Source organism: Ailuropoda melanoleuca, chromosome 11 (genome assembly GCF_002007445.2).
Source record: "Ailuropoda melanoleuca isolate Jingjing chromosome 11, ASM200744v2, whole genome shotgun sequence".
Lineage (NCBI taxonomy): Eukaryota > Metazoa > Chordata > Mammalia > Carnivora > Ursidae > Ailuropoda > Ailuropoda melanoleuca.
Window position 1 is genome coordinate 75,808,704 of NC_048228.1, and position 20,648 is coordinate 75,829,351.

Genomic DNA, 20,648 nt, shown 5'->3' on the forward strand with positions numbered 1-20,648 from the left:
CTAAACATTTCTATATGAACTCCCATGGGAACCTAGAATCCAATGTATCCAGCAGTAAATTTGATATTTTTTCTTGTAAAACATATTGATTCTATATTTATAATCCTTATTAATGATATCAGTATCAACCCAACAAATCAAGTCAGGAATGTGATGGTCATCCCAAATTTCCCTCATAATCCCACCACCCATACACATACCTGGTCATTTGCAGATGCTCTGATAATCTATCCTTGCAGAAAATCTATGTAGCTACTAAGACTAATAAATCAGTTTTCAAGGTTTCAAGATAAAAGATCAATGTTCAAAAATCAACTGTAATTTGTACATACTAGCAAATGTGAAGACTGCAGTTAAAAATATAATTTATAATAACATAAAAATATGAACTACTTAGGGATAAATCTGTTAAAATATGTGCAAGATCTAACACTGAAAACTATAAAATACTGAAAAGAGAAGATTTAACTAAATGGAGAAATATTTCACATCTGTGGATCAGAAACCTCAATTTACTTAAGGTGTATATTCTTCCACAACGAATATACATATAGATTCAATACAATGCAGTAAAAATCCAGGAGCCTTTTTGCTGACGTTGACAAGCAATTCTAAAATTCATTTAGAAATACAAAAGAATTAGAATAGCCAAAATAACCTTGGGAAAAAAAAAAAAGAACAGACTTCTTCCACCTTACTTTACTATTTATCATAAAACTACAGTAATCAGTCAATCTATTATCTTCAAGATAGGCAAACTGATCTATCTGGACTAGAATAGAGTTCAGAAATAGACCAATACATATATAATCAACTGATTTTCTATAAAGTTTCAAATATATTTCAGCGAATAGCCTTTCAACAAATAAAAATTCATATACATATGAAATAAACTTCAATCCATATATCACACCAAACACAAATATTAACTCAGAAATGGACATAGATTTACATATAAAATCTAAACTACAACATTTCTAAAACAAAGCAAAAGAGGAAATCTCTGTGCCTTGCATTAGGTCAAAATTTCTTTGATTGTGTATCAAAAGCACAATCCATAAAATAAAAAATTAGTAAGTTGGACTTCATCAAAATAAAGAACTTCTGCTCTCCAAAAGACACTGTCAAAACCACAAAAAAGACCAAGTCACAGGCTGAGAGAAAATATTTGAAAATCTTATATCTGAAAAAGGACTTCTATTCAAATATATTAATAACTATCAGCACAAGAGAAAAAATGAAAAAGGTAAATGCTTTGAACAGGTTTCAGAGAAGATTTGCTGATGACAGATAACTATATGAACGACATCCAGCATCATCCATCGTTAGGGAAATGCAAATTTAAAACACAATGTGATACTACTACACATCTATGAGAATGTCTAAAATTTAAGAGACTGTCCGTACCAAGTATTTGGACAATATGGAAAAGCTGGAACACTCACCCACTGCTGATGGGAATGTAAACTAAACTAGCACAATTACTTTACAAAACTCTATGACAGTTTCTAAAGTTAAACATATGGCTACCATGTAACCAAGCGATTCCTGTCCTAGATATTTACCCAAAAGAAATAAAAGCATGTGTACATAAAAATACATATATGTTTATAACAGCTTTGTTTATGATAGCCCCAAACTGGAAACAACCCAAATGTCCATCGACAAGTCCATGGATATAAAAATTGTGGTTCATCCACGCAAAGAAATACTACTCAGCAATAGGAAATTAATGAACGACGATACAAGCAATAACTTGGATGAATCTCAAAATAATTATGCTGAGTACCTCCTTTTTTTTTTTTAGTAAACACACATGCAAACCTAACAGGATAAATAACTAATATTATTATAATCTGCATACATTATACAGTGTGTTAGAGATGGCCATTTAGAGGACGGGACCACCAGAGTCCCAATCGGAGGCTCAAAGCTGGACCCAATCGGAGGCTCCTTACGCCCTCCCCTATTCTTGGAATGAACACTCTGCCTACCATTCCCACAGCAGGAGCCGTTTCAGGGACTTAGGCTTGAGAGAGTCAGGTGGTGTTGAGACCATGTGGATAGCATATGTAACTGAATCCAGTTAAGGCCTCCACATAAACTTTAAAGATCCTGGCAGATGGGTGCAGAAATCTACTGGTCCTACAGCAGCCTGCAACAAATCTTGTATGGAAGTTCCCTTGCTTATTAAACCCACCACCTACCAATCTAGAACGACCTCTTTCTTTGGTCTCTCTTTGCCCTCCATGTACAGGGACCAGTTTCAGATTTCACCTGGGGAACTCCTGAGATTTCAAACCAACGCGTCTAAAAAAATATGCCTGCAGAGTGATTCACTCTTATGGTATCACTGAACTGAGGATGTCACCCACCTCAATGTCAGTAATAACTATACTAAACTCTTTTACGCTCCAAAGTAGAACATTCCAATTCTCATTTTTTTGCCATCAGCAATTAATTCTTAATAGACAAAAATCTTTTGGGGCTTCTTAATATTTTTAAGTGAGTTAGGACATTAAAATATGTGAACACAATGCATGGTTTCTTTTTTGGTGGACAGGGGACTCTAGCCCTGGGTTTGAGCTCCGTCCACTCAGCAACTTTCAAGTTTCCCTGGTTTTGTACATACAGGATTTTGGTCCTCATAAAAATCCTATATGTATAAGTGAATAAGGCCTAAATACAGTGCTTGGCACATAGTAAACATTCCATAAATGATAGCTATTACCAGCGAATTTCATACAAATACTTAAATAACTTTCAAAAGATTTTTTGAGTCCTAGTTCAAATTAATGCCAAGAAGTTCTTGGTTTCTTTCTTGGACAGAAAGCAAAATAATCCTCATTTGCCCTATAGTAGAGAACTTCTCACTTAGATTTTAAATCTTTGTTGACTGCATTGAGATGGTAATTTTTGACTGGATATAAAGTCTCCAAGGGGGAGAAAATATAATCATAATTTTCCCATGTGATATGGAAAGTTAAAATATTTTTCCATTTCTGAAATTTCCTGTTTCTTACAAAGTATGTACTCTAGTAGAAAAAAAACATTCTCAGAAAATATTCAGAAATGTGGGGGCTCTAGAAGAAAAAAAAAGTTTAAAAAAACTTTTCAGTATAACTGTTAGAGGTTATAAATTAATAAAAATGCTTTCCCCTATATGGAGAATCAAACACCCCAGATTTGCTACAAAATACAATAGGTGTTGTGCATAAGATTTGGTAATGAATGGAAAGAGAAAAGACTGAACATGAGTTCTCCTGGAGGAGGAATTAGGGGTGTGGCCCCTTTATACCCTCTTTGGGGCAAACACCTCTGGGCTGTATGCACCCGCTGATCTATTTACCAGCCTGTTTTTGATATATAATTAAAGCAGAGTCAATTTCACATGAAAATCTAAACGTCAAAAGTCCAGGTAATTTTCATTCCAGACAGTCCTCTAAAGTTGGTTATCTTTTTTATTATGATACCACAAAGGAAATTTTAAGTCAGAAATGAAGCAATACGTCTACATACAGTTTTGAAATGACACTAACCTTCTACTTCTGACTCATCTTCCTTTACTGCTTCATGTTCTTTGAGTAAAGATCGCTTTCAAATGTTCCGTTTCTATTCGGATTTTTTCGTATCATTCCTAAGAGGTTAGATATCTTCTTAAAATTCTTCATTGATTTATAACAGCATAGAATTTCCTTAGAGCTGGTTTAGCCATATTGAAATTTGTGGCCCAAGTCCCACCACCTGGAAAGGTGATACCTAATTGGCCCCAAAGTGTATGCATGGTATACGTAATGTCATTATATCATTTTTCTTAATTTTTACTTTATCCATTAATTATTTTATATGCTTTTGAGAATTTTTAGACTTTGTATTCATTTGCTAAGACTGCCATAACAAAGTATCACAAATTGAGTGGCATAAACAACAGAAATTTATTGTCTCTCTGTCAGCTCTGGAGGCTGGAAGTCCAAGATCAAGGTGTCAGCAGGGTTGCTTCTTTCTGGGGACTGTGAAGAAAAATCCGTCCTATGTCTCCCGTCTAGCTTCTGGTGGCTTGCTAATAATCTCTGGCATTCGTTCACTTCCATAAGTACTATCCCCACCTCTGCCTTCATCACCGTCTGATGTCCTCCCTGTATCCTTGTGTACATAGTTCCCTTTTTTAGAAGGACAACAGTCACACTAGATTAGGACCCACCCTAATGACCTCATCTTGACTTAAGTAAATACATTGACAGTGACCCTATTTCCAAATCAGGTCCTGTTCTCAAGCACTGGGAGATAGGAGATACGACTTTCAGGGAGACACAATTCAACTCAGAGCATACATATACACACACATATGCTACATAGGAAATTTAGCACGTCATCAATATCCTTATATTGGCCTTCTCCATGCCTTTTCTCATAAGATGAAAACAAGTTTCTTAAGACCATCAACAATGTGGAACAATTTAATAGATAGAAGTGCTAAGGTAAGTTACTTCAATGGAGCTAATGGCTCTGTTCTTATAGACCATTCTGCCTGATGGACTCAACTGCCAGCCACTCTGAAGCACAGGAGTGTATGCCCAGCCTCCCCTGCTTACCATCCTTTGTTGTTTGCTTGTTGTTTTCAACTACAGCCATACATAGCCACTGCCTTCTAACAAAATTCTATAAATATGAGAGAATATTCATGGCCTGTAACTCTGTGTGCAGCCCACATGATTTTGGTCATCAAGTTTTAAACACTAACAGCTCTGTGATACTGCCCCGTTAGACTAAGTTTGTTTTGTAAGTATTGACAAGCCGGATAGCAAATAGATTTCATTTCTCTCTTAGTGCCAACCCCAGTGAATTAGTAAATTGAATTTCTAAAGAATTTAATTGAGGTTTCTAAAGCTAGTGGAACAGCAGGTCACTGTAGATTCTTTTTTTTTTTTTTTTAAGATTTATTTATTTATTTGAAAGAGAGAGAGAGCGTGAGTGGGAGGGGCAGAGGGAGAGGGAATCTCAAACAGACTCCATGCTGAGTGGGGAGCCCAATGCGGAGCTCAATCTGACCACCCTGAGCCAAAACCAAGAGTTGGACACTTAACCAACTGTGCCACCCAGGCGCCCCTCATTGTAGATTCTTACTGTTTGTCATGAGTTGGGCTATAGGAGGTGGTGTAGTCATTCCAAGATCCTAACTCATCCTAAGGCACACTGAGATAATCAAAATTACCCAAAGACAATTGTAATCTAGATTGTGGCATCATGATTATTCCATTCCCCAGATCCTGCTACCCCCATCCTGATTTCCTGTTTGTGAATTACCTTCCTGCCCCCACACCATCTAATGTACTAATTATCTCTCTGCCTCTACTTTATTGACCCTGTGAAATCAGCCCTTGAATTCATTTTCTGGATTGTCTCTCTTAACTTTTGCACCAAATACCTTCTAGGTGCTGTAGTTAGTAAATTAATTTCTGCTAAACAGATGCCTTTTCATAAAATTCCAAAGGCAGAAATACAGTGAACACCATATTCCTGAGATTGTTGGTTGTGGCTGCTGTCAAGAAAGGTCACGCAAAAAAACAAAACAAAACAAAAAAAAGAGGGGGCGCCTGGGTGGCTCAGTCGTTAAGCCTCTGCCTTCAGCTCAGGGTGTGATCCTGGTGTGCTGGGATCGAGCCCCACATCAGGCTCCTCCCCTGGGAGCCTGCTTCTTCCTCTCCCACTCCCCCTGCTTGTGTTCCCTCTCTTGCTGGCTCTCTCTCTCTCTGTCAAATAAATAAATAAAATCTTTAACAAAAAAAAAAGAAAAAGAAAGGTCACGGAAATATAAGATCCTCCAACATCAGCATTCCAGGGTCTGCTGTCCAGCTCCATGGATTGAGAGGCAGGTTTTGCAAGAGTGAAGGCTTCCTACTCCCAGCAAGGCTGCAATGGAGGCTTTAGAGACAATTGTCACCTAGCAGGACGGTGATCCAATCTTCCTAAAGATGTTTCTGGAAACACAACCTAGATTTCTTCCTTTAACCTCTCCAATTATAATCTAAGCACCTACGTTCGTTTAGTAAACCTCTTTCTGCTTCAAAAACATAGAGTGGTATTCCTAATAACAGTAGATTTAACTGGACATGAGGGAAGAATTTATGCCATGAAGAGTTTATGGCATAGAAACACAATTTCAAGAGTGTTAGACATTAGACACCTTTCTTTATTACTGTCTCTGGGCCAAGTCCTTGCGGAAGTTTTCATCGGATAATTCATACTACACCAAATCCCAGCTATGTACAATCTTACTCCTCCTTTCCAGATTATTTCTGATTTGCCAAATTCATCCTAATTGCAGAGAAATTCACTCTCTTCATTTCCCACCACCAAACCCAGTTTTCAAGCCAATTTTGTATATCCAAACCTACGTGGGTACAAAGCGGCTCAAAATAACTCACATGCCAGGACCCATTCTCTTACGTGGCAACCATAATTATCCACAACACTTTCATCCATGAGGTAATGACAGTCGATGTGGAAGCCAGTGTAACAAGGGCTCATATGTCATGTGAGAAATTTAAGGAGTGACCATCATGGCAGGATCAGGAAATATCAAGGTTCCCCCATGACACAAGTGCCCTATGTACTTCCTGAAGGAGTATGACAGGGAGCAGAATGAAAAGCCAATGCCACCAGCCTGTTTTTTCTCTCTCCCTCTCACCTCCAGCCCTCAGCTACAGAAATTAATCTTGCCTGGGCACTTTCAATCTGAAAACGTAAGTCTTTTTTCTCCAGCCAGCGTGATTTTCCCAATTATTATTCTGATTATGATGTTTCCTTCTACGTGTTTCTTTTTCTTCTTTGTAGGATCCTTATTCTCCACATTTTACAATTCCTGATGCTGTGCCCCAAATCTCTTAGCCCTCTCCTCATAATCTGATTCTTTTTTGTATTTTTGCTGTGTTTTGAAATGAGTCTTCCACTTGACCCTCCCGGCTGATCTCAACAGTGACTAATCTTTCCTTAATTCATCCACTCAGTTTCTAAATTTTAAATTTATCAGATTTTTAAGTTTCAGGATGTCTTTATAAAGCTATAGTAGAATCTTGAGTCTTTAAAAAAACACTTTGTTGTGGTCATTCTTATAGTCATCTGTCTCCTCAAACAGTTTTATCATCATGCTAGAAGCCTTCCTATTTTGATTCTCCCCTCTCTCCCTAATTTTCTCTCCCCCCCACTTTCTCTTTATTTTATTTTCCCTTCTCCTCCCCTCTCCTTTCCTCTCCTCTTCTCTTCTCTCTCTCTCTCTCCTCCACTCTCTCTCCTCTCTCACTTTCTCTCTCTCTCCCCACCGTCTGCTTGTTTTAACTCAGAGACACTGTTGGGTCCCCGTAGATTGGGATTATTTTCTTTGCACATCCATGAGTCGATATACCAAGCTAATAGGGTACCAGAGAGTGATAGAAACCCACAGGGGGCAAGAAGTACTACTGTTTACAGACAGAGATGTAAGAACTGGAAACTCTTCAGTCCCTTCTGCAAACATCAGGCAGAAGCTGGGCTGACACTCTCTTAGGCAGAGGCGGGATCACAGTACCCCCTCGGAAGCTTTCACAATCAGTAGGTCCACCTGGAAGGACATGCACAGGCTAGCAAGGCTTTTCCTCTTGGGGATGCACAGATCTCCAGGTACAATCTCTCTTCAAGAAAAAAAGATTTCAGTTTCTCAGCCCAGATCAATTTCCAGGCCAAGACTGAGAATCACCCTAAACTTCTAGCCTGTGTCAGGGTCGAGGATTTCATGCACACTCTCTAGTCCAAGCACCTGTTTCTCTATGAAAACATAGCTGGTAGCTGGATTAGAGTTGAAAGTGAATGTCAGGGCAACAGGGATGCACCAGGCCACCATATCATCAGAATTCTGGTAACTGTGAGGCAGATGGAAAAGATAAAAACAAAGGAGACAGGCAAGACAGATAAAAACAGCAGTATTATTTGTTTTATGCCTTATCACTTTCCACAAAAGATTTAATATGAGTTATAGCAGAACCCATGCAATAAACCAGCAAAATGTAAACAGAGATTAAAAATAAGAACCAAGCGAAACATAATTTAGAAGAGGAGATCTAGACAAGAAAAGAAAAAATAAAGTAAGTAACTTTTATCCTGAGCCCCATTAATGGGCAGTCTACCCAGGACGTTGCCTGGGATGCTGATTTCCAATGCATTCTAGAGCATCCCAGGGATAAATTCACACAGTGTAAACTGGTCTCACTCCCATTAAAGTAGATAGAATCACGTCAAAATTAAAAACACTCCGTACCACATTGCTTTATCTTTTGAGTAATTTTTCCCTACCCATATATAATTTTAGTGAGTTAGATGTCAGCAAAGTGAGCTGAGTTTCTAAAACCAAATAAAGTCAGACATAGGTCTGCTTCTGGGGAATGGATAATTTAGCTAACTAAATTGGAAACCTGAACTATGTCTTCTAAGAAACTGTCTTGGAACTTCTATAATGTCTGTAAGTTAGAAAATTTTAAGGGAGATGGAAGGGTAAGAAGCAGATAAAATAGGAAATAGTGTGACAAATATTTTGGTTGGTATTAATGAATGAGTACATGATTTTGTCTGCATAACTTCTTAGGAAAAAAAATTTTTCTTGCCACCTCCACTACATAAACGTTTCAAAATATATTTTTAAAATTACTATCTGAAAAGATATCAAGTGACTGAACCTGCCTCTCAGTCTGCCTTGTCATGTAGCACATGCAGTAATACGGCTTGCTGAGCACTTCTTCTGACCCTGTCTACCTTTTCCAGAAGCCAGAATCTTGGCTACAATAATTAGGTATGATCTACCTAGTTTAAGCACCTATCTATGGAAATACCTAGAATGATTTTTAAATTCATTATCACTTGAAGAAAAACAGTGGTTTCATTGAGAACTACTAAATAGAAGAAACCATACATACTCAGATGCACTTAACTTGAACATGAACATATACGACTTTCTCTCAATAATTCAACAGCGTCATCCTGAGGCTAACCAAACTTCCTTCTCAGTCAGGAATTATCAGGAATTAATCTTCCTTACCCCACCCAAGAGAATAGACTCTGTTTTGGTCAGATTTGGATTTATCTTATTGAAAATTCTGGTGGTAACCTTGTTTTTTGAGCCTGTAATATTTCTACCATATTATTCTGAGACTCTGCAAATGTACAAAGTTCATGGAAAGGACCAAATCTGTAATAACTGCTTTTGTTGGATAATGACTTCCTCCCACATGCTCTGTGTTCAGTGCCATTTTTTTTCCCCTCCAAAGTCAGCTCTAAGCTTTTTATCTCTTTTTACCATTGTGATTATCATTCTACACTTCCATTCTCTGCCCAGATGTGGAATCAAGAACCTGTATGGTAAGAAGAGACACATCCCTGTTGAGGGCTGAGCAGGAAACAACTAACCCCAGTAGGCACAGAACACGTGCCATGCTCCTACCTGTGAAACATATTTAAGAAGCCCCACTTGCTGCAGTGTCTCAGAGCTGTTAAATAACTGAATAGCCCACATCATATGGGCTGCATTCAGATCCTCAGACAAGAATGTCATTTCATATTTATAGAATAATATCTAAAGTCCTTTCTCACAGGCTCCCTCAACTGATGGCCGACACAACCCTGGGAAGCAGGTAAATAAGACCTAATTATCCTCATTTTATAGCTGAGGAAGCTTAGAGTCTTAAGTCTATAAGTCAGGGCAAAAATCACAGTCCATAAAGCCAGACAGATATATGTCCTAATTCCAGTGCACTGACTTATGTAGATTCTTCATTGTTCCATTCATCGTAGCTTCCTCCGCTCTCATAAACCAGTTGTGAAGATGAAGTGAGACACTGTATAAAGAAAAAGCACTGGTAGGATCCTGGCATTTTACTACTGCAGGCTTAATAAATAGCATTTCTCTCCCCTCTCCCCTCCCTCAGAGATGTGGGTCTGACCACCCAGCCAATATGCCAGAGTTCAGAAGAGAACCCAGCTTCGGACTTTGGCCAAGTGGAAAGGATCAGCTCAGAGGCCACAATTCCCTTCTATACTCATACTTTATGGCTTGTCCATACCATGTGAAAATTGCTGCCACAGAGAAAGAGGGGCAGATCCAGGTTTTGTTCACCCTGACACACAATTTGGAAGCTCCTTCTTTAAGAAAAGAATACAAAATCGAGAACACAAGATTGAGTGTAAAAGGGTCATTTAGTTAGAATGAAACAAGTCGCCACAAATTATAAAATTTTTAAAGCTGACTATGAATGAAAACATCACAGGGGCACCTGAGTGGCCCAGTCAGTTAAGCGTCCAACTCTTGATTTAGGCTTAAGTCATGATCTCCGGGTTGTGAGCTCGAGCCCTGCATTGGGCTCCACACTCAGAGAAGAGTCTGCTGGAGATTCTCTCTCTCCCTCTCCCTCTGCCCCTCCCCCCACTCACACTCTAAATAAAAATAAATAAATAAACTCTTAAAAAAAATTAAAACATTACAAAACCCTGAAAAATAACATATTTATTAATTGACTTCCAGAAAATACTTCTATACTACCATTTCCTACATTTTTTTGGCTTCATTCTCTTTGATCACCTCTTCATGCAACAATTTTGAAACATTACCCAAATACAGAGACTAGCAGAATAAGTCAGTCTTTGAGTGTAGTTGATTGTTTTACTTTATGGAAGGCAATTTTATCTGCCATTTGGTCTGGGATTGCCAAACATCACTAAGGTGAGACATATCAGACACGCCAAGGTGCTGTCTAATACCCTGGAATGTGCAAAATAGGCAGCTTCACCTGTTTGTCCTACTGCTTTAGATTTATGTCCTATAAATGCAGGAATTTCCATAATTCTATTTCATGTAATTCTCATCAAAAAAAAAAAAAAGATGGAGCGTTATTGACTAGAAAGAACTGTTTTAATTAGGTGTCAGTGTGACTGAGTCCTCCATTTACCATTTTATACATCTGAATGACAGCTGGGAGAATTTTCCATAGAGTAGTTCCTGGCTCCATATATTCCAAGCTTCATGTCACCCTTTTCCTCCATATTTCTCAAGCTGGTTTATATCATGCTACCATGCTTTTAAGTCCAGATGCCAGAAGCATCTATAGTGGGCATAGTTTGATTAGCTTATGTGTATGTCAGGATGGTGGGGAATCACGCAGGTATATTCTGAGATGACAGCAAACTATGCAAAGTAGCTCATAAATCCCCTAGTCAGATCCCCCCAAAATGCATGTTCTGACACCACACACCAGGAGAGAAATCTGGAGGGGAACAAGTAGTCTTAACTGATTGCTGTTAAAACACCTTATGGTTTTCAAATTTTACAAAACATATGACTATTAGAACTCATTGCTAGGGGTGCCTGGGCAGTGCACTGGGTTAAGCGTCCAACTCTTGGTTTTGGCTCAGGTCATGATCTTAATGGTCGTGAGATCGAACCCCGAGTCAGGCTCCATGCTCAGCTCTACTTGAAATTCTCTCTCTCCCTCCGCCCCTCCCATTTGTGCTCTCTCTCTCTCTTTCTCTCTGAAATAAATAAATAAATCTTAAAAAAAGAAAAGAAAAAAACAGAACTCATTGCTAGGGCCCTGGATAGAGCTCGTGTAGGTGAGAGAGGCATGTTAGTTTTACTGAAGGGAAATCCACCCCTGGAGGGAGACATTCCATAGCGAAGTCAGGGAGCCAACTTAATCAGACACCTCGTTTTTTTATTATAAGGGGAAAACATTTCTGACCTCAAGCAATTTAAAAGGATAAGTTAACTCCTCACAAAGACTACCTTTACCCCACTTTCAATTAATTTATATTCTTTGACCACTCCTGTTGCTTGGAAAACTTGAGGAGTATCTAAGCAAAGAAAAGCAATGGACTGGGGTGCCTGGGTGGCTCAGTCGTTAAGCGTCTGCCTTCGGCTCAGGGAAGCCTGCTTCTTCCTCTCCCCCTCCCCCTGCTTGTGTTCCCTCTCTCCCTGGCTGTCTCTCTCTGTCAAATAAATATCTAAAACCTTTAAAAAAAAAAAAAAGAAAGAAAAGAAAAGAAAAGAAAAGAAAAGCAACGGACTGACAACTGGGAAGAAAGAATGTCTAGGTATTGGCTGCTCCCTCCATGACATTTGACACTTGAGAATATCTTGTAACATTTTAGCTATAACGGCAACTGACCTGCCCATGTTGTGTTACCATTTCAGATTCACTTTAACCCCGAAAACTCCAAGCCGAAAAGCTTCTGCAGCAATTAACAACAGGTTCTTTCTACACTGAGTTGTTTTCACTTCACCATGGCTCTCTGAACAGTCACTGAGCTAATCGATTTTCAGGCCCATTAATCTGGAACTTCAAACCAAAGGAGAGATGATGCATCTCCCAGCAGCAACTGTGGGGACAGCATCTTACAATTCCCCGGGGCTGCCTCCAGATCCGTGTGTTTGCCCTTTCCCTAAGCCGCTGACCTACATATGGATGGCTGCTTGAATGCCCAAGGGAAGGGCAGGGAGGCAAGGGACACTTCTTCACTGTTTGTCATCAATACTAACAAGCCTGGCCTTCGAGCACAGTGAAAAGCACAGCGCTTGGTTTCGGAAGTCCCATGTCTTCCACTCAGAGTCTCTTTTTGGTTCGACTGCTCAGTTTCCCTTAGTGTCCAGAATTCTCTTTCTTTACTGCCTTTCCCCCTTCTAGTAACCTGGTTTTCAGGAAGATATCTGATCTAAAACAAAAACAGAATGCCCACACTCAGATATCTCAGGGGCAAACAAGCACATACTAGTGGCCCACTGACGGTGTGGATGGACTCTGATGCCCATGAAAATTTTCCAGGGACTTCAACAAACACCAATACTTGGGCCTTGACCCAGACTGATAAGAGCAGACACTCTGGGGTTGAGCCCCAGCATGGAGATGTTTCTAGTATCTCCCCAGGAGAATCTATATTGTTATTTTATTTTCATAGGGAAAGGAAACATAAGGGGGAAATCTGGAACTCCATTTGTGGAATTTCAGGCAACAGAAAGCAAGGAAAGTATTTTAGGGAGCAGATGGCAGAGGGCTTTTCCAACAGCCTTAAAATCCCTTCAGTAGTCGGTTTACTCCTCCCATTCCTAGACAGAGCCCGCTGTAAAAGTGCTGCACCTATAGCAACCAAATTAGAATTAAACCCGCTCACTGAAACGCCAGAATCTTACAACAATTCCGTCCCACAACATCTGTAAAGAGTTGCTTTCATATTTCAATTATGGATTTTAACAACTATGTTGTGCATGTCACAAATACTGACAGCAGATGTCATCATAAAACAGAAATGTTTCTTTCTCTGTAAATGTTGTTTATTAACAAACATTACGTGAGCACCCGCTGTGGAGACATGTACAGGAAGCGATTAGGAGATTAGGAAATATTGACAGAAATAACCCTCTTTTAAAATCCTATGATTGGGAGGTAAATCTCTCCTCTGAATGCTGCACACTTTAGGAAGACCTCTTATGAGATGAAATTCTGGAGGCATCAAAGACCAAATTACTCACCCAAATTCTTCCTTTCTGATCTGCCTGAAATTCCTATTTCTTCTGGTGGAGTCAATGTAAGTTTCAAGAATTAGCTTGGAAAAGGTGGCCTGCACATGTAGTACCTTCTACTGATCCCTTGGCATATATTCATCACCAAATCGCCTAGAACAAATTGCTCAAGGTTTAGAACCCTGAGTTGGAAAGTTCTTTAGGGGTAAAAAGGGACCAGAACAGCCCAAGCCTCTGTGAGACAGTATGAACACTGCAGACTCTCAAAAGAAAAGAGAAGAGCTTCAAGAGCATGGTTCCAGAGAGGATAGGAAACAGGGGTCAGAAGTATATGGACATCACAATCTCCACTTACTTCCCCAGTGTCACCTTGGGCAGGTCAAGCCTCTGTGTATTCAGGACAACCTGTCACTGTTTGAACATTTCTGCCTCTATGGCCTTCACTTTACTTGACTTTTCTCCACCAATTTCTACCTGGCTTCATACAACCTGGCTCCCCCTGCTACCTGCTCCTAGTTTCTATCTTAATTCCACCTTTCACCAGCTGCCCCCACCACTGCCTCACCCCAAATATAGATTAGGATGATGTTCTTTTAAAGATTTTATTTATTTATTTGTCAGAGAGGGAGAGCACAAGCAGGGGGAGAGGCAGGCAGAGGGAGAAGCAGACTTCCCGCTGAGCAGGGAGCCCAATGTGGGACTCGATTCCAGGACCCTGGGATCATGACTTGAGCTGAAGGCAGACACTTAACCAACTGAGCCACCCAGGCGCCCAAGATGATGTCCTTTCAAAAGCAAGTTGAAAAGTGCAGCATGGGTCATTGGGAAAGCCAAGGAGAAATAAGATAGGTTTTGGTCACAGGAACTGTATTTCTAAGACACTGCATGTTTACTAATAAATAGTAATGTCAGCACTGAGGAGTAAATGTTCCCATTTCTAGGAATGTACTCCTCCCTACCCGCCTTTTGTTTAATTCTTGTAGCACTCTCTGTCTAGAAAGAGAATGATCAGAGCACATGTGAAAAACTCATGAAAACTCCAGTCTGGGTGGGAAAGATCTGGGTATGAGCTTCCTGCTTGTTAGTGGGCAAGACTGGAATCCAAAATAATACTATTACTGTTTTTATGTAGAAATTCCAAAGTTAACATGATCTAATGTATTTTTCTGATACTGTTTTTGCATGCTATTTCCTTTAAGAAAAAATTAGCATTTTTAGACCAACTGCATTTATATATTATCAATATACCACACACTAAGAAAACTTAGTTATGTTCTGAAATATTCTGTACTCTAAGCCAAAAGCATTAATTCATGCTTGTTTTTCATTCATTACCTATAATCCATATAAAATAAAGTTACTTTGAATACATTGCGAAGTAGGTCTACAAGCTGAATTCAGAAGTTCCCAATCAATGGCAAATGATATTGAGAGAGGTTCTAATGAATGGCCAATATGTTCTAGATATTAGGAAGACATAAATAAATATACCTCAAACAAATCAGACCCAAATTACTGTCTCTAATATTCAAATTTAATTATAAATACAAATGATTTTGTGACAATCTAATTGAGATTTATGGTTACCCTAGGTTCAAAAAATTTCACCCTAAAAATCTTAGCTTTGTTTGCAGCAACATCTTGCTAAAACACAATAATAGCAATTAAATAAGAAAGAATATGCTTTTGAGGGGAAGCGTGGTGTGAATTTTCTTTTTTGATGATATTTGAATTAGCCATGGGAGATTAATAAAATGAATAAAATGAAATGTATTAATAAAACGCATGTGGCAAAAACTAGAGTAGAAGTATTATTAGAAACAATTTATAATCGCATGAAAATAACTTAATGGCTTGTTATTTCTCCCAGGTAGTAAATTAGAGCAGAAATCGCAATGCCTGTGTATCTCTACTAGTGGATTTCAGTCATAAGAAAGTAATCAAGACATTTGGACAGTGGCATCTTCATTGCCTTCTGCCACTTCATTTACACAACTGAATCTTTGACCTAAGTAGACGGTACACCCAAATCAAATAATGCCTATAATGAATACTCTTCCTTCCACTTAGTTCTACCTCTCAGAGTGACAAATAAAAAGACTTCATTCAGTAACTGATAAATATCAGAGCCTTCCACAGAGTTTCCTGTTGTATGTTCGCTCTACTCAGACTTCTGGATTTGGGAGACACTGTAAACAGAATAAAAGATAAAGAAGATAAGGGGAGAATATGTCCGTTGCCTTCAAGGTGACCCTCTTTATAGCTGCTTAGATGCTTGAAACACCAAAAAGATGACTACTCATTCATTCATTCATTTAACATATAGACATTAAATGTTTACTATGTGACAGGCATTATTTTTGGCACTGAAGATACAGGATGAAGAAAATGAGCAAAAATCCCTGCCTTCCAAGAGCTTACAGCCTTCTGGAAATGGACTAAAAAATAAATAACGACATACTAAAATAATTAAATATTAAGTGTTAAGTGAGAAATGAGTGCTGTGGAGAAAGACAAAATAAGCAAAGAGAGTATTACGTTGGCAAGTAGATTTTCCAATTTTAAACAGAATGGCTAGGGTAGACCTTCTTGAGAAGGTGACGTCTGAGTAAGGACCTGAAGGAGGTAAGGGACATGAGCCATGCAGGGAACTAGAGGAAAAGGGAACAGCAAGTTCAAGAGCCTGAAGTAGAAATATGCCTAGCGTGTTCAAGGAAGAGCAAAGAGGCCAGTGATACCAGACAGAAGGGACCAGTAGATACCATAGAGGTAGATTAGGACAGATAAAATCAGAAAGGATAGATTTAGTAGGGCCTATGAAGGCCTTAAAATGCTTTTCCACTTTGACTCTGCATAAGATGGGAAGCTCTTAGAAATTTTAAACAGGGAAGTGGCATACTTAGATCAATGTTTTAAAAGGAATCACTTTAGTTGTTCAGCAGACTAGACTGCATGGAGCAAGAATGGAAGAAGGAGACCAACTATAAGGGAGCTTACCCTGGGTTTCCCCAAAAGCAATGCTTGAGATGATGGCTGCCCACAGATAGCTTATTTTGTAAAGTGACCCCAAAGGAGAGGACTGGGCACCTGAGAAGAATAAAGCAGGGAACTAGAGCCAGTGAAGAGCTTTACAGAGCTCGTTGCTGTGAGCAAATGGGGTTCCATGCAGGGAAGCCTCCGAAGATGTACAAAGCTGATACTCGGAACTTTGCACCCAAAAGATGGAAGAGGGAGTTTTTTCCCACCAGCTCTCAATCCCCACTGGCCAAATGTTGTCCCATGGAGATGGAATTCTCTTTAATTTCGTTTTTAAAATGGAAAGCGAAAGAATGAGCAAGTTCCCATGGATATCACACTTAGGGGAGGCAAAGAAGCTCTGGAGGAAAGCCAGAGATGAGAAAGCTAGAGAGAATTTGAGGGGAGCTACCACTAGGTCACACTTACAAACAGCCAGGTCTGGAAGCAATTGCTGGAGTAAAAAGGTAGGTTGAGAGGATAGGAGGTAGAGCACAGGATTTTTCCCACGCAGGGAACTTCTGCAATAACACACAATGGCAGTTTGGACAAGAGTGGTGGCAGTGGAGGTGGTGAGAAACTGTCAGGTTGGAGTACATTTTTCAATGTAGAGCCAAAAATACTTGCTGACCAACTGAACACGAAGTGTGAGAAAAGAGAGTTTTGTGGGGTTTCTGTTAACTAAGTAGGAGATAACTGCAAAACACTGAGGTTTGGGAGAAAGATCAGGATCTTTGGTTTTGGGTATGTTGCATTTGATCTTCCTATTAGACAAAGGGGAAATCTTGACATATGATTCTGGACTTAGAGCACAGGGGAGAGATCCAAGCTGGAGCTATAAATTTTGAGGGTCCCAGCACATACACAGTATTTGAAGCCATAAAATTGCTTAAGATCACCAAGGAAGTGAGTATAGACAGAGAGAGAAGAGGTTCAAAAACTAAGGTCTGGAGCACTCCATTATTAAGACATGAAGTATAGGGAAAGAAACCAGCAAAAGAGATTGAGAAGGGAGAAATCACTGGTACAAGAGGAAAGCCAGTAGACACTGTGCTAGAAGCCAAGTTGAGAAAGTGTTTCAAGAAAGAATGAGTGATTCAGCCTATCAAATGCTGCTGATAGGCCAATGGACCTCTGAATTTAGCAGTGAAATGTCACTGATAACCATGACATGAGGTACTTGGGGCAAAAGCCTGGCTGGTTTGAATTCAAAAGTCAGAGAGGAAGATTTTGAATTTGTGTGTTTGGAAAATCCTTTCAAAATATTTTGCCGCGAGGGGAGCAGGAAGTCAGAGGATAGGGGCAAAGAAAGTTCTTCTTTAGATGGAAGCAATAATGACATTTGTATGTGGATGGGAATAATCTAGTTGAGGGGGAAAGTGACAATCTAGAAGCCAGAGAGAATAATTGCCTAAGCATCGTCCTCGAGTAGGTGGAAGGGGATGGAGTCTAACACACTGGCAGACGTGTGGGTCTCGCTTAGCTTGCAAAGCTCAATTACACCAATGGGAGTAAAGGTAAAATCTGCGGGTAAAAGGCTGGTCCTAGGAGCTCATCGAAGTTACTTTCTGGTCCCCTCTATTTGAACAGGGAAATAAAAAGCCAAGAGTGGGGTCAGGAAAGGAGATGCTGGAGCTTTCAGGAAAGAAGAGAAGGTATATATATTGGACATCAAGGAAAGTGGGGAAGTGAAGAGTAATTGCCAGGTGTCTTAGTCCACTTGGATTGCTATAACAAAATATGGTGGCTTATAAACAATAGAAAATTATTTCTCACAATCCTGGAGGCTAGAAAATTCAAGTTGAGGTGCCAGCAGATTCAGTGTGTGGTGAGGGTCTGCTTCCTGATTCACAGACTGCTGCCTTTTCACTGTGTCCTCAAATGGTCAAAGTGTAAGACAGCATTTTGGGGTCTCTTTTATAATGGCACTAATCTCATTCATGAGGGCTTCACCCTTATGACCTAATCACCTCCTAAAGTTCCCCCCTCCTAAAAACCATTACACTGAGAGTCACATTTAAACATATGAATTTTGGGAGAGACATAAACATACATTCTATGGTACCAGGTAGCACTAAGGGACCACTAGAGGGTCTGGATCATGAGTTTAAAAGGACACCAGTCAACCTGGAAGTGTGCTTTTCTTCAGCAAGACCCAGGTCTCTAAGTAAGGACACAGCAGAGGAAGAGTTGGATTTAGCCGGGGCTGGGGCTTCACCAATGACTACAAAGACTACAAAGAATCAAGGAATTAGGAGGGTGTGCAAGAGAGTGATTTTAATCATTACCATGGAATTAGGCTGATGTGGAAGGACACGAGGACATGAAATGTGAGAGAGTGAAAAGTGTTAGATTAATCACAGCAAGATCAACCACAACTCTGCTGCTCTATAGTGATTACAGTGACTATCTCCAAATCTAGGACCATAGTTTAGAATCGTAGGCCCCACAAGCATTTTTTTTTCATTTTTCATTTTGAAATAATTATTGACTCACAGAAAGTTGCAAAAGTAGTCCTATGTACCCTTCACCACTGTACCCCTCCCCCCAATGGTGACCTTGTTTATAACTGTCATATAATACCCATGAGCATTCTTAGGGTATTGGGTGCCTTGTAATTAGATTAAATTCAATGAAAGAGAGAAGGATGACATAAAAAGCAGAATACCACTCACTCAGTGGTATTCATACACTTGTTCTTTCCTTCACCTGCATCTAGTGCATGGACTTTGAGCCGATAGACAGACTTGAGTCCAGACACACTTGGGTTCAAATCCAAGCTCCACTTTTCATTGACTTTGGCATCGTAAGCAGGTTATATTGTGGTATAAGACTGAAAATTAAACCTCAGTGTCATGTGCTCCTTTTAAAATTTATGTATCTGGTAAAATCAGGAGGGCCTCAAATAGCCTAAGCACAGGTTCCCCTCCCCATCTATTCCTGTACTAAGGTGGCCTAGCCTAAAGACCTTACCAAAAGGCCAGCACAGTTCTTGGTTAACCCTGAGTAGTGGCTTTCAGTTCCCTGTAAGGCCTTGGAATTATTCAAATCAGGTAAGTTATATTCTCTCATGGGAACCAGGGGTCATTGCTGATTCTGTAAAGCCTAAGTCCCACAGACCCCCAGTTGTTTACTCTGCTCCTGTGCTTATATCTGTGTGGTCCTGCAGAGTGTGCAGTGTGCCCCTCCCCTTCATGAACTGCTATTGATCTCAGCTCTCCTTTGCTCTGTGTCCGGCCAACCCAATAGCTCTAGGGCAGGAATCCCCTCCCTCTCCAACAGGGTGAACAGAAGGTTATAATCCAACTTTCTAACAAAAAATTTCTAAGAAATAATGAAACAATCACAGTTGTAAGGGAAGAACACAAATTGGAAACATAAGAAGTCCATGGAACTTCCTATGGAAAGAATCCAACTATACACACACCCATATGTATACATGAAATCACCATGTTGATCAAGATATAGAACATATCCAGCACGTAGTTGCAATTTTGATTTCCTTTTTTTGAAACATTTTATTTATTTATTTGACAGAGAGAGAGAGAGGGAGAGCATGAGCAGGGGTATGGGTAGAGGGTGAGGGAGAAGCAGATTCTATGCTGAGCATGGAGCCCAATGCAGGACTCAATCGCAGGACCCTGGGATCATGACCTGAGCCAAGGTCATATGCTTAACCAACTGAGTCACCCAGGCGCCCTGCCAATTTTGATTTCTGTTTCACCCAAGAGTCTTTTAAGATAGTGCTTTTTAATGGCAAAGTTTTTTGTGTTTATATTTTAATTATTAATGTCTACTTTTTTGTTTCATGTTAAATACTGTGGCTTGTATCATATTGGGAGTTTGAAATTTATTGAGTTGTTCTTGTTATATAATAATACATAGCCAAATATTATAAATGGTACCTAGTAGCTTGGAAACAAAGATATATCCTGTATTTGTCAGAAATAGCATTCTAGGGGCACCTGGGTGGCACAGTGGTTAAGCATCTGCCTTCGGCTCAGGGTGTGATCCCGGCGTTATGGGATCGAGCCCCACATCAGGCTCCTCCGCTATGAGCCTGCTTCTTCCTCTCCCACTCCCCCTGCTTGTGTTGCCTCTC

The 20,648-nt window shown here is 39.8% G+C and overlaps 1 protein-coding gene across 4 annotated transcripts in view; it reads right to left on the bottom strand.

Annotated features, from left to right (window-relative positions):
* The window catches only part of GRXCR1 (glutaredoxin and cysteine rich domain containing 1), a 315,893-nt gene that overhangs the window by 155,982 nt on the left and 139,263 nt on the right, over positions 1-20,648 (bottom strand). Inside the window, exon 4 of one of the 4 annotated variants that reach the window (XR_004628886.1) lies at positions 5,678-9,860. The exons of the other annotated variants lie outside the window; for them this stretch is intronic. The gene's annotated coding sequence lies outside the window, so the exon portion shown is untranslated. Of the gene's footprint in view, positions 1-5,677; positions 9,861-20,648 lie in introns of those variants that run through there. 4 annotated transcript variants of the gene reach the window in all.